Source organism: Nycticebus coucang, chromosome 5, assembly GCF_027406575.1.
Source record: "Nycticebus coucang isolate mNycCou1 chromosome 5, mNycCou1.pri, whole genome shotgun sequence".
NCBI lineage: Eukaryota > Metazoa > Chordata > Mammalia > Primates > Lorisidae > Nycticebus > Nycticebus coucang.
Window position 1 is genome coordinate 52,765,731 of NC_069784.1, and position 18,678 is coordinate 52,784,408.

At 42.9% G+C, this 18,678-nt stretch overlaps 1 long non-coding RNA gene across 1 annotated transcript in view; it reads left to right on the plus strand.

Moving 5' to 3' along the window:
* Positions 1-18,678, plus strand: part of LOC128586189 (uncharacterized) — a 24,345-nt gene continuing 5,667 nt past the window's right edge. Inside the window, exons 1-3 of the long non-coding RNA XR_008380201.1 lie at positions 1-149; positions 438-523; positions 12,755-12,862. This is a non-coding gene — a long non-coding RNA (uncharacterized LOC128586189). The remainder of the gene's footprint in view (positions 150-437; positions 524-12,754; positions 12,863-18,678) is intronic.

Here is an 18,678-nt window from a genome sequence, read left to right on the forward strand (position 1 = left end):
CTTAGTTGCTACGCGCGGGAGAAGGGGGGCTGGGGCGGGGGCGGGGGTCGTGGATTGATTCCCCCCCCACAAAAAAACAACCTATCTAGGGCGAGTGGCCAGCTGAGGGCGGGTGTGGATGCTTCTGGTTTAGGAGCAGTGTTTTTGAGGTAAAAGGAAAGTGCTTCTGAGGGGATTTCATGCCTGATCGTAGCCAGAAGGATAACTTTAGAGACAGCCGTTTATTCCCGGCTTAGAAGTGACAAGTCTAAAAAACAATCACGTAGCCCTTCAAGGCTAGGGTGGCGGGGCGCAGGGCATGCCGTTGGGGCTGTGCGGGAGAATCCCCTTTGTCTGTCTTTTACCCTGCATCTCTTTTAAAAACAAAAAACTGGCTTCTCTGAAAGAAAAGCGAACTTGCCCCCAATTTCTGATGGGTTTTCTCCCTCCCCTTCTAGCCCCTGGGGTACTGATGTTGACTTGCTGCGTTGTTCCTCGCCCTGTACGCTCAGCTCGGTTCTCTCTGTTCTCCGTGACGGAAATGGTAAGGGCGTGCTCCCATCCTACTGCTTATCCCCTCATCTCTGCAGTTTCGCCTGCGGAGTTGGGGAACACTTTGTTTATCTTCCGTTTACCTTATTACCTCTTCAGTAAGGTGTGTTCTTTAGGCTCTGGTTATCTCTCACTTCCTGCTTCTCCAGAAAAGAAAAGGAAAAAACAACAAGGTTGCTCCCCCCTCCCCTTACTTTCACTCTTTCTTGTCTTCCCTCTTTTTCTTTACCTTCTCCCAACTCACTAAATCAAATGTACATCCGTAAGTCTGGTTAAAAGCAAGAAAGTCCTGTTTCTAACCAAGTTGTCAGGGACCAGGTGGCTGTACACCTGTTTGAAGGATTAGTGTTTTATCTTTTCAAAGTTTTTTCCTAAGCTGATTAGAAATCAGTAAGAAGGGCAAGAGAAGAAACAGGGGTCACTAGAGCACTGTAAAGTCACGCTGCAAGGGACTCCTGATTGCTCATTCTTGGTTGGTTTCATTTGGGTGTCTGTCAAATGGATTTCTCCTTGCTGGCTGTCAGATGCCTTAGGAACCGATTCCTGAGAAATTATTCCTAAATGTAATGTAAAAATTTGTATGCAGAGGTGCAGGGATTATTTCTCCTTTTCTTTGATTCCTAGACTCTTTCCATTATCTGTGTGGGGTGTCAGGAGATTATTACCTCATTCCTTGTGCTGGAAAGAGGAAGATAATGTCCCCATGGTTGAGATAGGGAAGTGAATTTGAACATAAAGAAATTCCTATCCTCTCAGCAAAAAGAAATCTATTCATTACTGTTAAGGATCCTTCTTCCTTCCTCATACACCCTAACTGGGTTGACACCCTAAGGCTAACAAGTTACAACTCAACCCCTATGTTAAGCAAGCTCAAGAATCAGGCATCAAGATTCTTTTGGAAAACGTACACACCACTACGCCTCTGGAACATGTTGATCCTTAGGGTGTGTGGGTTGGAGTGGCACCACCCTATTCTAGAAAGTTAACCAACTAGGCTTGACATATTTTCTGTAGGTCAGCAATATTGGTACAGTTATAGGGAGCAGAGAAGGTAGGACTCTGATTAAAATAATTTTTTTTTCTTTTTTTTTTGGAGGCAGAGTCTCTCTCAGTCGCCATGGCTCACAGCTCACAGCAATCTTAAACTCTGGGGCTTAAGGGATTCTCTTGTCTCAGCCTCCCAAGTAGCTGGGACTATAGGCGCCCATCACAACGCCCAGCTATTTTTTGTTGTAGTTGTCATTGAGTTTGAACCCATCAGCCCCAGGTCATGTGGCCAGCGCCCTAACCACTGAGTTATGGGCACTGAGCCAGCAACCTCAAACTCTTGGGGTCAAGCGATTCTCTTACCTCAGTCTCCCAGGTTGCTGGGATTACAGGTGCCTGCCACAACGCCCGGCTACTTTTTAGAGACAAGGTCTGTGTCTTGCTCAGGCTGGTCTTGAACTCCTGAGCTGAAGGGACCCCCCTTCCTCAGCCTCCCAGAGTGGGAGGCTGGGATTACAGGCCTGAGCAACCCAGCCCAGCCCTTTTTTTCTTTTTTTTGAGACAGTCTCACTCTGTCCCCCTGGGTAGAGTGCCATGGCATCATCATAGGTCATATCAATGGCAGTCTCTTGGGCACAGGTGTTTCTCTTACCTCAACTCCCCAGTAGCTACCATTACAGGTACCTGCCACAATGCCCACCTAGTTTTTCTATTTTTAGTAGAGAAAGGATCTTGCTCTTGCTCAGGCTGGTCTCCAACTCCTGAGTTGAAGGGATCCTCCTGGCTCGGCCTCTCCGAATGCTAGGATTATGCATGGCATGAGCCACTTCCCCCCATCTGACTAAAGTAATTTTATAAATTCAAAATTGTGACTCTGGGGGAATTTTTGGTTTGATGGGTATGAAAGTGTATATAAATATGAAACATTAAAATGTTTATGGTGAAATACATGAATCAATTTGTTAAATAATGTGAAATGTAATGACATACATTTTGAGAGAATAGGAGCAGAACTAGCTAGTAGTGGATCAAGGTGGTGGTAAATTGGGTCATATAAGAGAAAAGAGACTGGTATTATTTATTTGTTTCCTGAAGTACTGCAATTTTGAGTTTGTAAAAATCCTATGACAGTTCTCTTATTCTAAGTTTCTCCCTTGGGCTCTGGTTTCTTACTATCCTATTTTGCAGAGCTCAGAAGAGACCACTTGTTTTCTCTGTGTTATGTCTGGATTCCCTTGAATGCCAAAAAACTATTTAGCTTTGGCAGTAGCAGCTGCCTACCAGGTCAGTAGCCAAGGCATGCTCTGAAATGGAGCCCTCCTGGATAGAGTTGTTTACAAACTTTCACCTTATAACCCTATATTCTGATAAAAATCTACCCCTGATATTTTCTTTCTCAGTTCTTGGGTCAAGGAAAGAAAAAAATCTTGTAAATTCTTGCCCCAAGAAAAAGGTATCAATACTTTGTTTTTCCCAAACAAAGGGTTTGGGAAAAAAGAGCAGGCCCAGGAAGAACAGCGAAGTGGGACTCAGTCCAAGAGCTTTGCAAGTTAGATCATCTTTACCTGCGCCCCCCCTCCCCCCACTTCAATTCCAATATCAACAGGAAACAAAGTGGTGGTGCTGCTTGTTTGCTTTACTGGAGATGACAGAGTAAAGCCAGAGCTTTCTGGGAGGGAAGTGCCCTCAGCACTGTGTTGCTGGTTTGAGACAAAGCACTAATGGCATTTCTCTTTTCTTTAACGTCTGGCCTGACAAACATTTAGAACTCTATAATAAAGACTCTCAGTTCTACTGCAAAACAAACTTCTTTTTTGTCCTTTTAATCCCCTATGTCACCTCTACTCTTTAAACTACTTTTTACCTGTATCCACTTTTCCCCCAAGGAATGTTTCAACCAGTGTGCCATGAAAAATTTTAAATACCATTAATTAATTTTCAAAAGAAGTTCAAAGCACAGTTAAGTATATATATATATATATTTTTTTTTTGATCAACAATAAAGTGTGCAGGGGAAGTATTAACTATAGGTTCAAGTGCACTGTGAGATTAAAAAAGGTTGAAAAACACTGGTTTAGTGGCAAATAAGTGACAATGGAATTCAAGATTGTTTCCAAGTCTTAGATAAATAATCATACAGCATGTTAGAGTTCAAAGTGACTTTTAAAGTAATTGCCATTTATTAGGCCAGGTGTAGTTGCTCACGCCTGTAATCCTAGCACTCTGGGAAGCTGAGGCAGGAGGATCCCTTGAGTTTAGAAGTCCAAGACCAGCCTGAGCAAGAGATCTTGTATTTAAGTCCTAAATACAGACCCCATCTCTACAAAAAATAGAATAAATTAGCTGTGCGTTGTGCCAGGCACCTGTAGTCCCAGCTACTCCTCAGGAGGTTAAGCAGGAAGACTCCCAGGAGTGTGAGGTTTCTGTGAGCTAGGCTGATGCCAGAACACTCTAGCCTGGGCAACAGAGCAAGATTCTGTCTCAAAAAAAAAAAAAAAAGCCCCTTCTCCCTTTCTCTGCCATTGTGGTGTGTGTGATTGACTCTGTTTCTCCCCATGTCTTCTCTCAAGACTTTGGCCAAGAGACAAAAGCAATAGCTGGGGGTGATGGCTCATGCCTGTAATCTTAGCACTCTGGGAGGCCAAAGTGGGTGGATTACTGGAGCTCATCAGTTCAGGATCATCCTGAGCAAAAGCAAGACCCCATCTCTACTAAAAATAGAAAAACTGAGGCAAGAGGATCTCTTGAGCCCGAGTTTGATACTCTGTCTCAAAAAAAAAAAAAAGCAAAATCGGGTGGCGCCTGTGGCTCAAGGAGTAGGGCACCTGTCCCATATGCTGGAGGAGGCGGGTTCAAACCCAGCCCCGGCCAAAAACCACACAAAAAAAAAAAAGCAAAATCATCCCATTCCCCTGTGGATTCAAATGAAAACTGGTGATAAAATCAGGCGCAACTCAAGGAAGAGCCATTGGAGATGAACCAAGCTGAGTCCATAAGAAATTGCACATATTTATACTAGAGCAGAGTCAATATCTTACCATATCAAAGCTGAAAATATTACTACTATCTAGATAGTCAGACACATGTCATTGGGAAAATGATTTTTTTCTCTTTGTTTATATGTTCTGTACTAATAAGCTAGTTCAGTAATAAATACACGAGACCTTTTGTTTGGAAAAAAACCAAACAAATAAATAATTGTCATTTATTGAGCACCCATAATGATCCAAGCCCTTTATATGATTATGTCAGTTATATTGATGAGGGTCATCTGTCACATTGTTCCAGAAAGGATTTGAGATTAGATTGTTTCATTTCATTCTCACACTGATCCTGTGACTCAGGATTGATTAAATCAGGCTCCTAAGTAATTTGCCTGAGGTACAGATTTTGTAAGTGGAGCTAAGATCTTGAACCCAGTTCTGTCTGAAGTGTGTATTATAATATGTTGTCTTGTCTCTCAGGGCCTTGACACATAGTATCTTGTTTGATTTTCACAGCAGTCTTTTAAAGGATTCAAGGAAAAACTCAGAGTTTTAGAGTTAAAGGGAACTCTAGCAGGTTTTTTTTTTTTTTTTTTGAGATGTAGTTTTACTATGTCTCCCTCAGTAGAGTGCTGTAGCGTCATAGCTCACAGCAACCTCAAACTCTTGGGCTCAAGTGATTCTCTTGCCTCAGCCTCCCACTACAGGCGCCCACCACAATGCCCGGCTATTTTTTTTGTTGTTGTTTCAGTTGTCATTGTTGTTTAGCTGGCCTAGGCTGGGTTCGAACCCGCCAGCCTTGGTGTATGTGGCGGGTGCCGTAACCACTGTGCTACGGTTGCTGAGCCTACCTTTTTTTTTTTTTAAACCAGTTCTCTTATTTTGGTTAAAGGACTTGACCCAGGACATATGACTAGTATCTGGTGGAGCTACTCATCCAAACCTGAGATTTTTTTTTTTTTTTTTGTAGAAGAAAAACTTTAATTGCTGTTGCAAAAAACATCTGTAGGACATAGAAATTGTTCCAGTAACATTAGTAAAGAGTAAGTTCTAGAAAGTTGAGATAATTGGATGCAAAATTCTGGTAGCAATTTAATAGAATAGTCCCAGATGGTTAGGCTGAGGCCAACACCTAATGAGGACAAAAGCCTTTTCTGTGGGGAATTCTGAAGGAGACCTGGAGAAATACTACACTGTGCATAAACTAAATTGAATTTTTTTTACAAGTGTTGTGAAGTTTCATGTAGTAAAAGTTTTTTTCTTTTTTTGTGGTTTTTGGCCGGGGCTGGGTTTGAATCTGCCACCTCGGGCATATGGGATCAGCGCCCTACACTTTGAGCCACAGGCGAGGCGCCACCCATACGAGGCGCCACCCATAGTAGTAAGTTTTTTTCTGCATGCAATTCGGTTTCACACCAAGAGTGGTGTAGAAGACCTAAATACAGAAGAGAGCATTCATGCAAGATAGGTAACTCTTTGACATAATAATGCATACAATTCGAAATGGTTACACTACCATTACATCTAGGGCTTTCTTTCTTTCTTTTTTTTTTTGTAGAGACAGAGTCTTACGGTACCGCCCTCAGGTAGAGTGCCGTGCCGTGGCGTCACACGGCTCACAGCAACCTCTTAACTCTTGGGCTTACGCGATTCTCTTGCCTCAGCCTCCCGAGCAGCTGGGACTACAGGCGCCCGCCACAACGCCCGGCTATTTTTTGGTTGCAGTTTGGCCGGGGCTGGGTTTGAACCCGCCACCCTCGGCATATGGGGCTGGCGCCCTACTCACTGAGCCACAGGCGCCGCCCATTTTTTTGTCACTCTTGGTGAATGCCATGGCAGCACAGCTCACAGTAACCTCAAACTATTGGGCTTAAGAGATTCTCTTGCCTCAGCCTCCCAAGTAGCTGAGACTACCGCAGGTGCCTGCCACAACACCTGGCTATTTTTTGTTGCAGTAGTTGTTTAGCTGGCCTGGGCTGGTTTTGAACCTGTCAGCCTCAGGGTATGTGCTTGGCGCTGTAACCACTGTGCTATGGACACGGAGCAACATGTAGGGCTTTCTTAACTACAAGGTAAACCCAGGATTCTTAATACTTGATCTAACATTCTCAACTCTAGGATGCTTTGCGAGGGATCTTTTTTATTTTAGCTTTAATTATTAAAAATTTCTCATCTGGAAGCCCACGTTTCCTGTTGACTGAGATCTATTTTTCTACCATGCTGAGGGAAGGATGATGATCTCAGTGTTGCCCAACTTCCTGTCAAGATGGGGAGAGGGGCTGAATTAACTTGTTTAGAACTATAGAAGCCTCCCTTACAATATTTCTTAAACTTGCTTCATATATAGGAAAAAAAAAAAATTCTTTCTCATGCCCTTTATTGTCAGATTTCCTTTTTTCTTTTTTTGAGGTAGAGTCTCACTGTTGCCTTTGGTAGAGTGCTATGGCATCATAGCTCACAGCAAACTCAAACTCTTGGGCTCAGGAGATTCTCTTGCCTCAGCCTCCCAAGTAGCTGCTGGGACTACAGGCATCTGCCACAGTATCCGGCTATTTTTAGAGATGAGGTCTTGTTCTGGCTCAGGCTGGTCTTGAGCCTGTGAGCTCAGGCAATCCACCCACCTCAGCCTCCCAAGTGCTAGGATGATAGGCGTGAGCCACCTTGCCTGGCTATTGTCAAGTTTCTTTCTTTTCTTATTTGTTGAGACAGAGTCTTACCGTGTCGCCCTCAGTAGAGTGCTGTGATGTCACAGCTCACAGCAACCTCAAACTCTTGGGCTTAAGCAATTCTCTTGCCTCAGCCTCCCAAGCAGCTGGGACTACAGGAGCCCACCACAAGGCCTGGCTTTATTGTTGTTGTTGTTAACAGTTGTCGTTTAGTGGGCTTGGGCAGGGTTCAAACCTGCCTGCCTTGGTATACATGGCCAGTACCCTACGCCCTGAGCTACAAGCGCCACTCTATTGTCAAATTTCTTTTCTTTCTTTTCTTTTTGTTTTTTTGAGACAGAGTCTCATTGCGCACCCTCGGTACAGTGTCGTAGTGTCACAGCTCACAGCAACCTCTAACTCTTGGGCTTAAGCGATTCTCTCGCCTCAGCCTCCCAAGTAGCTGGGACTACAGGCACCCGCCACACTACCTAGCTATTTTTCTGTTGCAGTTGCATTGTTGCTCAGCTGGTCCAGGCTGAGTTCAAACCCTCTAGCCCTGGTGTATGTGGCTGGTGCTGCAACCACTGTACCATGGGCGCTGAGCCTATTGTCGAATTTCTTAAGAGATAATCTAGCTGCCCCTGTTGGCTAGAACTTTTCTCTTTGTAATCTGGCTTCTGGTCCCTCTGAAATGGTGTTTTTTAAGTTTCCAGAGGAAACTAGAGTAGCTTTTTTAGGCCTTATTTTCTTTGACTTCTGTGTAATTTGAAACTGCTGTCTTTTAAAAACTTAAACGCTTATCCTGACATTTGGACTTCATCCTTTTCTCCTTTGCTCACAATTATTTTTTCCCTGTGAAAGCTTTTCTCCAGGGCTTGTCCTTGGCCCTCTCCTTCTCTTTAAGTTTTGGTCTTCAGTTGCCCATTTGTACATCATTCCATATAAATGACTTCATTTATGTATTTATTTATGTGTGTGTGTGTGTGTAAATGACTTTAAAAATTACTATACCTTTAGCCTGTCTCCAAGGTTCTAGCTGGTATCACAAAGCCAACTTGTCCAGTAATAAATTTATAATTTTCCCCTGGTGTTCAAACTCATTTCTTGTTATTTTTTTAGATGGAATTATTATATATTATCCCATCAAGGTTTAAAATCTAGGAATTGCCTTTAATTCCTTACTTACATTCCTCACATCAGTCAATCACTGAATTCTATGTAGGCCATCTTTCCAGCGTTTTTAGAATCTATCTTTTGCTTCTTATTCCATTGCCACCACTCAGATTCATGTCCTTGTTACTCTTGCTCAGATTATTTTAGTAGCTTTTAACCAATTTTTCTGTTATTGTTCTTCTTCGTTCCTGTGATGTTGCAAAATCTGAATCACATTCAAATGCTTCAGCTTGGCATTTAAAACAACTTCACTAAATGGACTCAACCGAATTTTCTAGTTTCATTTCCCCCTACTTCCTCATATTTGTACCCTATACTTCAGCCAAAACTGAGCACTCGGTGTTCCCTTAATAGATCCTTCTCTGTCTTTGTGTCTCTGCTTATGCTTTTTCTTTGTTCTTTGACTGCCTGTCCTTCCTTTTCCATCTCTGTTTTTTGAAATCCTACTCACCCTTCTGTACACAGCCAAATAAATAACTTTTCCTCTGTGAAGCCTTTCTTGATTCCCAATCCCCTCATATTTTTTACCTTATAACCAAACATTATTTCATTCTCTTTTAAATGCTCCATAGCAGTGGTTTTCAACCTTCCTAACACCTCGTAATGCCGCAACCCTTTAATACAGTTCCTCATGTGGTGGTGACCCCCAACCATAAAATTATTTTCATTGCTACTTCATAACTGTAATTTTGCTACTGTTATGAATTGTAATGTAAATATCAGATATGCAGGATGTATTTTCATTGTTACCAAGGGGTCATGACCCACAGGTCATGACAGGTTGAGAACCACTGTTCCATAGCATTTGCTTATATTTCTCATATAGCACTTACATGTAAATTGCTTTTTCTGTCCTAGAAAATGAATTCCTAAAGTACAGGAATACGTCCTTTTTTAAACTTTGTATTCTTACTACTACCTATTGGCGTACATTTCACAAAGTAAATATATTATGAAATATAAATTAAATTGAGAGATTGGGGTATGTCTTTGTAGTAGAATAAACCACTAATTTAGAACCTAGTGTTATTTCTCTCTCTCTCATTTTTTTTTTCTTTTTTGAAACAGTCTTACTTTGTCACCCTTGGTAGAGCACCGTGGTGTAAAAGTTCACAGCAACCTGAAAACAGATTAAACAGTCCTCTTTTTTCAGCTTCCTGAGTACACCACAATGCCACAATGCCACAATGTCTGGCTAGTTTTTCTATTTTCAGTAGAGGTGGGGTCTCACTCTTGCTCAGGCTGGTTTTGAACGTCTGAGTTCAAGCAATCCACCCCACCTTGGTCTCCCAGAGTGGTAGGATTACAGGCATGAGCCACCTTACCGGTCCTAGTGTTATTTCTTATTACTGTTAGACTTTGAACTTCAACCTCAGTTTCTTCTGCTGTACTGTAACATGTATATACCAATCCCTCCTCAAAGCCTGTGGCCCAAGTATGTGTATCTGAGTAAAGGGAGTAAGGCGGTGAAAGGTGATGGTTTGTTTTTCTATGAGGAGAAAATTGGACAGTATGGATGTTTATAAGTAGGAGGGAGATGGGACATTCCGTGCTTAACCCAACTTCCCCTTTTCTGAGAAATTCTTACACAATTTGGGTTATGGTTGGCTCAGCCCTGCCATCCAGCGGGTAGTTAATGTACTTCAAAATTCTTAGTCCAAGAATTGTCTCAACCATACAGAAGTTTCTCTGAGATCTGAATCTTGATCTAGACCACTCCTTTAAGTGTCTTTTTTTTTTTTTTTTTTGAGGCAGAGTCTCACTTTGTTGCCCTGGATAGAGTGCCGTGGTGTCATAGCTCAAGCAAACTCAAACTCTTGGGCTCAAGCGATTCTCTTGCCTTAGCCTCCCCAGGAGCTGGGGACTACAGGCACCCGCCACATTGCCCGCCTATTTTTAGAGATGCGGTCTCCCTCTTGCTGCTGAGCTCAGGCTATCCGTCAGGCTCTGCTCCCAACGTGCTAGGATTACAGGCGTGAGCCACTTCACCTGTCCCTTGGTGAAGATTATTCTTGATCATGAGAAGGAACAGATGAAGAAAATGTAGAATTTGTTACTGAGAGGAAGAAACTATATATTAAATTTTCTCTGGTTTTTAAATATTATAACAATGCCTTTTATATTAGTATTATTATTTTTTTTTTTGTAGAGACAGAGTCTCACTTTATGGCCCTCGGTAGAGTGCCATGGCATCACACAGCTCACAGCAACCTCCAACTCCTGGGCTTAAGCGATTCTCTTGCCTCAGCCTCCCGAGTAGCTGGGACTACAGGCGCCCGCCACAACGCCCAGCTATTTTTTGGTTGCAGTTCAGCCGCGGCCGGGTTTGAACCCACCACCCTCGGTATATGGGGCCCGTGCCTTACTGACTGAGCCACAGGCGCTGCCCAGTATTATTTTTTTTTTGAGACAGAGTCTCACTTTGTCACCCTCAGTAGAGTGCCTTGGCGTCACAGCTCACAGCAATCTCAAACTCTTGGGCTTAAGCAATTCTCTTGGCTCAGCCTCCCAAGGAACGGGGACTATAGGTGCCTGCCACAATGCCAGCTATTTTTGGAGACAAAGTCTCACTCTGGCATGGGCTGGTATAATAGCATTTTATAGTTTATATGTCTCTGTATGTATTATAAAGCAATTGCAAAAATACTTGATTCTCACCAGGTAGGCATGCAGAAATTTTTGAGAAGAGAATGTTGTAATTCAGAAAGCTCAAGTGACTTGTTTATAGTCACATAGCTAGGACAAAATTAATCTGACTTAAAGTTGATTAAAAAATTTTTCTGCTAGTGCTTTTCTGATCCTTCAAAAAGTGTCTTCTCCTTTGTAAAGCTTTTTCTATTTTTACAAGGAGATTTAATTGCTACCTTCTTTGTGTTTTGTATTCCTATAGCACGCTAGACATACTTATCTATATTATGAATATTATTTATTGTTTATCTTCCACTGTTTTTTTCCCTCTAAAATGAGTGTGCCAAAGGTAGGATCCATGTTGTCTTATGACCTTGCATAGTTTCAATACTTTAAAAATTCTAAAGAAAGCTCAAAATGAATCTATAGAATTATTTTAGCCCCATCAGCTGGTATGTAATGTGGTATACAGAGTATACAAAGTTTGTGTGCAATTTAAAATAGTTTAACAGAGTAAATTGCACACAAACTTTATGTTTGCCCTGAATATAGTTTATCCTATTGCTCATTGTTGTGGTTATGGTTTCTTTATCAACACTGATGGTATTCTCTTGAGGCTATAGGTTTGATTATGGTAGATGAAAAGCGTTGCATTTCCTCATAAAAAGGAAATAAAACCATGGCAGAATATATTCTGTTTCAGGAAAAGGGCCTTTCTTTTTCTTCTCTTCTCCTTTTTTTTTTTTCTTTCTTTTTCTCTCTTTGTCTCTTTCTTTTTTATTTAGAAACAGGGTCTGGCTCTATCATTGAGGCTAGAGTATAGTGGCATGATCAAGGCTCACTGCAGCCTCAAGCTCCCAGGCAATTATCCTTTGTCAGCCTCAGAGTAGGTGGGACTACAGGGGCGTACCACCATACCCAGCTAATTTTTTTTTTTTTTTTTTTTTTTGTAGAGACACAGTTTCACTTTATTGCCCTCTGTAGAGTGCCGTGGCGTTACACAGCTCATAGCAACCTCCAACTCCTGGGCTTAGGCGATTCTCCTGCCTCAGCCTCCCAAGTAGCTGGGACTACAGGCGCCCACCACATCGCCCAGCTATTTTTTTTTTGCAGTTTGGCCGGGGCTGGCTTTGAACCTGCCACCCTCGGTATATGGGGCCGGTGCCCTGCTCACTGAGCCACAGGCGCCGCCCTAATTTTTTTTTTTTTTTTTTAATGGAGTCCTAAGGTCTAACTTTGGTGCCCTGGCTGGTCTCGGACTCCTGGCCTCAAGTAGTTCTCTCACCTCAGCCTCCCAAAATGCTAGGATAGAAGCATGAGCCACCACACCCAGCCCAAAGGGCCTTTTAGTTCTTGGCTGGGATTAGGTTAAGTGGGCAGGGCAAGATGAAGAGGCTGATGAACCTGATTTTTAAAAAATACAACTTAAATAATTTCTCAAATGTAAAAATGGTGTACCAAAGACTGACTGCATGGAGCCTATGATATTAGGAACAGAATCTAGTTATCCTTCCTGATTTATTTTTCAGTTCTCAAATCCCATCCTCCATTCGGATACAAGTTTTTTTTTTTTTTTTTTTGTGGTTTTTGGCCAGGGCTGGGTTTGAACCCACCACCTCTGGCATATGGGACCAGCGCCCTACTCCTTGAGCCACAGGCGCCGCCCTCAGATACAAGTTTTATCTCAGGAAACATATGTAACGTATCCTCCTATTAATTGATGATGAATAATTTGGTTTAGGAGTTGGCAGAAAAATTGCAAAAAGCCTTTTTATTTTCTAATGTTATGGCTTCTCTCCTTAGTGGTGGTTTCCTGGCACTGATTTTGAGAACTGTGATTACTGGGCAAAGGATATTATCTCTGTTTCCTTGAGAAGAAATGTGAGAAGGAATTTGCCGTGAAGTTACAGGGTAGGTGTGGTGTACTGGAGAGGGAAGTGGTGGGTTGATCTGAGAAGGGGTTCACATGGCCACAACTTAAGATGTTAAAGGAGAAAGCTCAGGCCAAGGTAGAAATGTCCCTCCTTTTAATCAAAATAATGTAACTTGGTTTGTTTGTTTGTTTGTTTGGAGATAGTGTCTCACTTTGTCACCCTTGGTAGAGTGCCCTAGTGTCACAGCTCACAGCAACCTGAAACTCTTGGGCTCAAGCAATCCCCATGCCTCAGCCTCCCGAGTAGCTGGGAATACAGGTAGCTGCCACAATGCCTAGCTGTTTTTAGAAATGAGGTCTTGCTCTCAGACTGGTCTGGAACCTATAAGCTCAGACAGTCCACCCACCTTGGTCTCCCAGAGTGCTAGGATTAGAGGCGTGAGCTACCGTGCCTGGCAAAATAATACAACATTATTAAAGTAAAAAATCAAATAATAGCAAATCCTTACATAAAAAACAGCAGTCCTCAAGCTCCTCTACTGAGAATCTCTTCCAATTCTTTCAGCATTTTCATCTGGAATTTACTTCATATTTCTGAGTAATATGTGCTGTTTCTTTTATTTCTTAATTTAGAAATTGACTCTGCTGGTTATACTAATTAAAATTTTTAACACTTATACCACATTGTGTCCCCACTTACCCTTTCTCCTTATCTCCTCCCAATAGGGTTATATTACAGCTTTTGCTAAATCACTAGTTTACATTTTTGGCTTGGCGCCCATAGAACAGTGGTCATGGCACCAGCCACATATACCAAGGGTAGCGGGTTCGAACCCAGTCCAGGCCAGCTAAACAACTGCAACCAAAAAATAGCCGGGCCTTGTGGCGAGTGCCAGTAGTCCCAGCTACTCGGGAAGTTGAGGCAAGAGAATCACTTGAGCCTAAGAGTTTGAGGTTGCTGTGAGCTATGACACCATGGCACACTACTAAGGGTGGCAAAGTGTGACTCTGTCTCAATTAAAAAAAATTAAAAATTAAAAATTAAATTGGCAAATTTGCCAAATGGTTATTAAGCCCTTCTGCATGTCTAAACTTAGATGGAGTTGGTCAAATGAGGAAACATCTCAGTTATGCCTTTTTTAAAAGTAGTTTTCTTTAGGCTCGGCTCCTGTAGCACAGTGGTTATAGCACCCACCACATACACCGAGGCTCACGGGTTCGAACCAGACCCAGGCCTGCTAAACAACAAATGACAACTGCAATAACAATTAAAAAAATAGCTGGGCATTTTCTTTTCTTTTTTTTGAGACAGAGCCTCAAGCTGTTGCCCTGGGTAGAGTTCTGTGGCATCACAGCTCACGGCAACCTCCAACTCTTGGGCTTAAGCAATTCTCTTGCCTCCCACGAATCTGGGACCACACAACGCCTGACTATTTTTTGGTTGCAGTTGTCATTGTTGTTTGGCAGGCCCAGACTGGATTTGAACCCACCAGCTCTGGTGTATGTGGCTGGCACCTTAGCCACTTGAGCTACAGGCACTGAGCCTCTTTTTTTTTTTTAAATTGTTGAGGATTCACTGAGGGTACAAGAAACCAGGTTACACTGATAGCATTTGTTAGGTAAAGAAAAAAAGTAGTTTTCTTTAGGAACTATCAGCATGTTTTTGAAGTATAGAGTTTTTTTTGTTTTTTGAGACACAGCCTCAAGCAGTTGCACTGGGTAGAATGCTGTGGCATCACAGCTCACAGCAACCTCCAACTCCTGGGCTTAAGCCATTCTCTTGCTTCAGCCTCCCAAGTAGCTGGGACTATAGGTGACCGCCACAACACCTGGCTTTTTTTTTTTCTTTTTTGCAGCATTTGGCCGAGGCTGGGTTTGAACCCACCACCTCCGGCATATGGGGCCGGCACCCTACTCCTTTGAGTCACAGGCGCAGCCCAACACCTGGCTTTTTTTTTTTTTAGAGACAAAGTCTCATTTTGTCACCCTTGGTAGAGTGCTATGGTGTCACAGCTCACAGCAACCTCCAGCTCTTGGGCTTAGGCGATTCTCTTGCCTCAGCCTCCTGAGTAGCTGGGACTACAGGTGCCCACCACAACGCCCAGCTATTTTTTTGTTGCAGTTTGGCCAGGGCCAGGTTCTAACCCGCCACCCTTGGTATATGGGGCTGGTGTCCTACTCACTGAGCCACAAGTGCTGCCTGCTTTATTTATTTATTTATTTATTTATTTATTTATTTTTTAAGAGAGAAGGTCTCACTCTGATTCAGGCTGGTCTCAAACTCCTAAGCTCAGGCAATCCACCCGCCTCAGCCTCGAAGAGTGCTAGGATTACAGGCATGTTTTATTTTTTAATTTTTTATTTTTTTGAGACAGAATGTTACTCTATTGCCCTGGGTAGAGTGCTGTGGTATCATAGCACACAGTAACTGCAAACTCTCAGACTCAAGCTTCCCAACTAGCTAGGACTACAGGTGCCCACCATAAGGCCTGGGTAGTTTTTCTATTTTTAGTAGAAACAGAGTCTTGCTCTTGCTCAGGCTGGCCTGGAATCCTGAGCTCAGTCAATCCACTACCTCAGCCTCGCAAGGTGTTAGCATTATAGGTGTGAGCCACCTCAGTTCTCTTATTTCTTCTTCACTGTGTCTTTTTCTTTTCTTTTCTTTCTTTTTTTTTGCGACAGAATCTCACTATATTGCCCTTGGTAGAGTGCTGTGGTGTCCCAACTCACAGCAACCTCAAACTCTTGGGCTTAAGCTATTCTCTTGCCTCAGCCTCCCAAGTAGCCGGGACTACAGGCACCTGCCACAATGCCCGGCTATGTTGTTGTTGTTGTTGCTGTTGTTGCAGTTATCATTTGTTGTTTAGCTGGCCCAGGCCAGGTTCAAATTTGCCTGCCTTTGTATATGTGGCCGGCACCATAACCACAGAGCTACCCGTGCCAACCCTTCACTGTGTCTTTCATTTGTCTTGCCATCATTGTCAAAAGTTCAGGGTAGGGCGGTGCCTGTGGCTCAGTGGGTAGGGCGCTGGCCCCATATACCGAGGGTGGTGGTTCAAACCCGGTCCCGGCCATACTGCAACAAAAAAAAATAGCTGGGCGTTGTGGTGGGCATCTGTGGTCCCAGCTACTCGGGAGGCTGAGGCAAGAGAATCGTGTAAGCCCAGGAATTGGAGGTTGCTGGAGCTGTGTGACACCATGGCACTCTACTGACCGCGATAAAGTGAGACTCTTGTCTCTACAAAAAAAAAGAAAAGTTCAGGGTAGTCAACTGTGTCATTACCATCAGCACCTACTTCATCAATCATACTCCTGCAACTCTGCTCCTTTGGAATTCTAACCAAGGGACCTCTTTGGAGTTCCCAATTCTTTTGTTATAGTTCCATTACCTTTCTTGTCATGGTGAAAAAACTCCTTTGCATTCTGCAATCTGCTCTTCAGTCGGTCTGCCATGCTGCAAGCACTACCCATTTGCAACCACTTAACTTGCTTGCTGGACTCAGACTGTGCCATTTATCAGATAATCTTAGAAAACTAATTTTCCTTTTCCTGGAGACTTGCCTGATTCCCCGCTGAGTAACTTTATAGTCACTGGCGCCACCTGCTGACTATTGATTAAGGGAAAAGAGAATTAGAGAAGTCACAGGTTTGGTTGATGTTCTGAAACTGGATAATCTCCATTCCGTGGTATCTAACTTTAAGAATGACATTCTGGAGGAAGGAATGTCGTCCTTCTGATAATAAAGGAAAGAATATAAAATAATTAAATATTTTCCTTCTTTTGCCCTGTCATCATCTTCTATATTTCCTAGAAGAAGGGAAGTCTCTGTTCTAATCTTCCTTTTCTTGTTATAGTCATTCTAAGCTTTTTTTCTTTCTTTCTTTTTTAACTATACTGCTCTTTTATTCAATGGAACATCCCCCCCTTTAGGGCAGTGTTGAATCAAACACCGAAAAAAAGCCCAGAGAAATTTCTGCAGATGCTTTTTTCTTCTTTTTTTTTTTTTTTGAGACAGAGTCCCCTCTGGTAGAGTGCCTTGACATCACAGCTCATAGCAACTTCATACTCTTGGGCTTAAGTGACTCTCTTGCCTCAGCTTCCCAAGTAGGTGGGACTACAGGTGAGAGCCACAATGCCTGGTTATTTTTGTGGTTGTTGTTGCAGTTGTCATTGTTGTTTTAGCTTGCCCAGCTGGGTTCGAACCCACTAGCCCTGGCGTATGTGGCTGGCAACCTACCCACTGAGCTACGGGTGCCATCCCCTAAGCCTTTTTTCTGATTCATTAAAGGAAGAGAAAAAGGTGGGCTACCCATTCTTTAACAATTACGCTTATTAAAGTATACTTCATATATGATAAATTGCACGTTTGAAGTGTATAATTTTGTGGCGTTCAATGTATTTATACCCCCCTTGAAACCATTGCCACATTCAAGATAATGAACATGTCTCTTATTCCTAAAAGTTTCCTCATGCCCCTTATAAGCCATCCCTCCTTCCTACTGGTCATCCCCAAGCAACCATTGATTTTTCTCTCATTATATATTAGTTTATATTTTATATAATTTTTTTTTTTTTTTTTTTATTGAGACAGAGTCTCACTTTATGGCCCTCGGTAGAGTGCCATGGCATCACACAGCTCAAAGCAACCTCCAACTCCTGGGCTTAAGCGATTCTCTTGCCTTAGCCTCCCGAGTAGCTGGGACTACAGGCGCCCACCACAACGCCCGGCTATTTTTTGGTTGCAGTTCAGCCTGGGCCGGGTTTGAACCCGCCACCCTCGGTATATGGGGCCAGCGCCTTACCGACTGAGCCACAGGCGCCGCCCCTTTATATAATTTTTTTTTTTGAGACAGAGTCTCACTTTGTTGCCCTTGGTAGAGTGCTGTGACATCATAGCTCACAGCAATCTCAAACTCTTGGGCTCAAGCGATTCTCTTGCCTCAGTCTCCCCAGTAGCTGGGACTACAGGTGCCCACCACAATGCCTGGCTATTTTTAGAGATGAGGTCTCCCTCTGGCTCAGGCTAATTTCAAACCTGTGAGCTCAGGCAATCCACCCACCTCAGCCTCCCAGAGTGCTAGGATTACAGGTGTGCCTGGCTATATTTTATATAATTTTATATAAGTGGAGGCAAATAGTAAGTACTCTTTTTGTGAAGGAGGAGGTTTGGCTTTTGTTTGTGTTACTACTTTGAGATTTGTCCATATTGTTGCATGCATCAGGAGTTTATTTCATTTTATTGGTGAGTAGTATTCTATTCTATGGATTTATCATAATTAGTATATCCATTCACTTGCTCATGAACATTGCGGTAGTTCCAGTTTGGGGTTATTACAGATAAAACTGTTACGAACTTTTGTGTACAAGTTTTTGTGTAAACAAATGCCATCATTTCTCTTGAGTTGAAGGAGTGGAATATCGAGATTGTATGGAAAGTTTATGCTTATTTATTTTTTTGAAATAGAGTCTCATTTTGTGGCCCTGGGTAGAGTACAGTGGTGTCAGAGCTCACGGTAACCTGAAACTCTTGGGCTCAGGCCTTCCTCTTGCCTCAGCTGCCTGATTAGGTAGAACTATAGGCATCTGTCACAACATCCAGCTATTTTTAGAGACAGGGTCTCCCTCTTGTTCAGGGTGGTCTCCAACTCCTGAGCTCAAGCAATCCACCTGTCTTGGCCTCCCAGAGTGCTAAGATTACAGGCATGAGCCACCTACCTAGCTTTGTATGCCTATTTTGTTGTTGTTTTGAGGCAGAGTCTCACTCTGTTTTGCCCTGAGTAGAGTGCCAAAGCATCACAGCTCACAGCAACCTCAAACTCTTGGGCTCAAAGGATTGTCCTGCCTCAGCCTCCC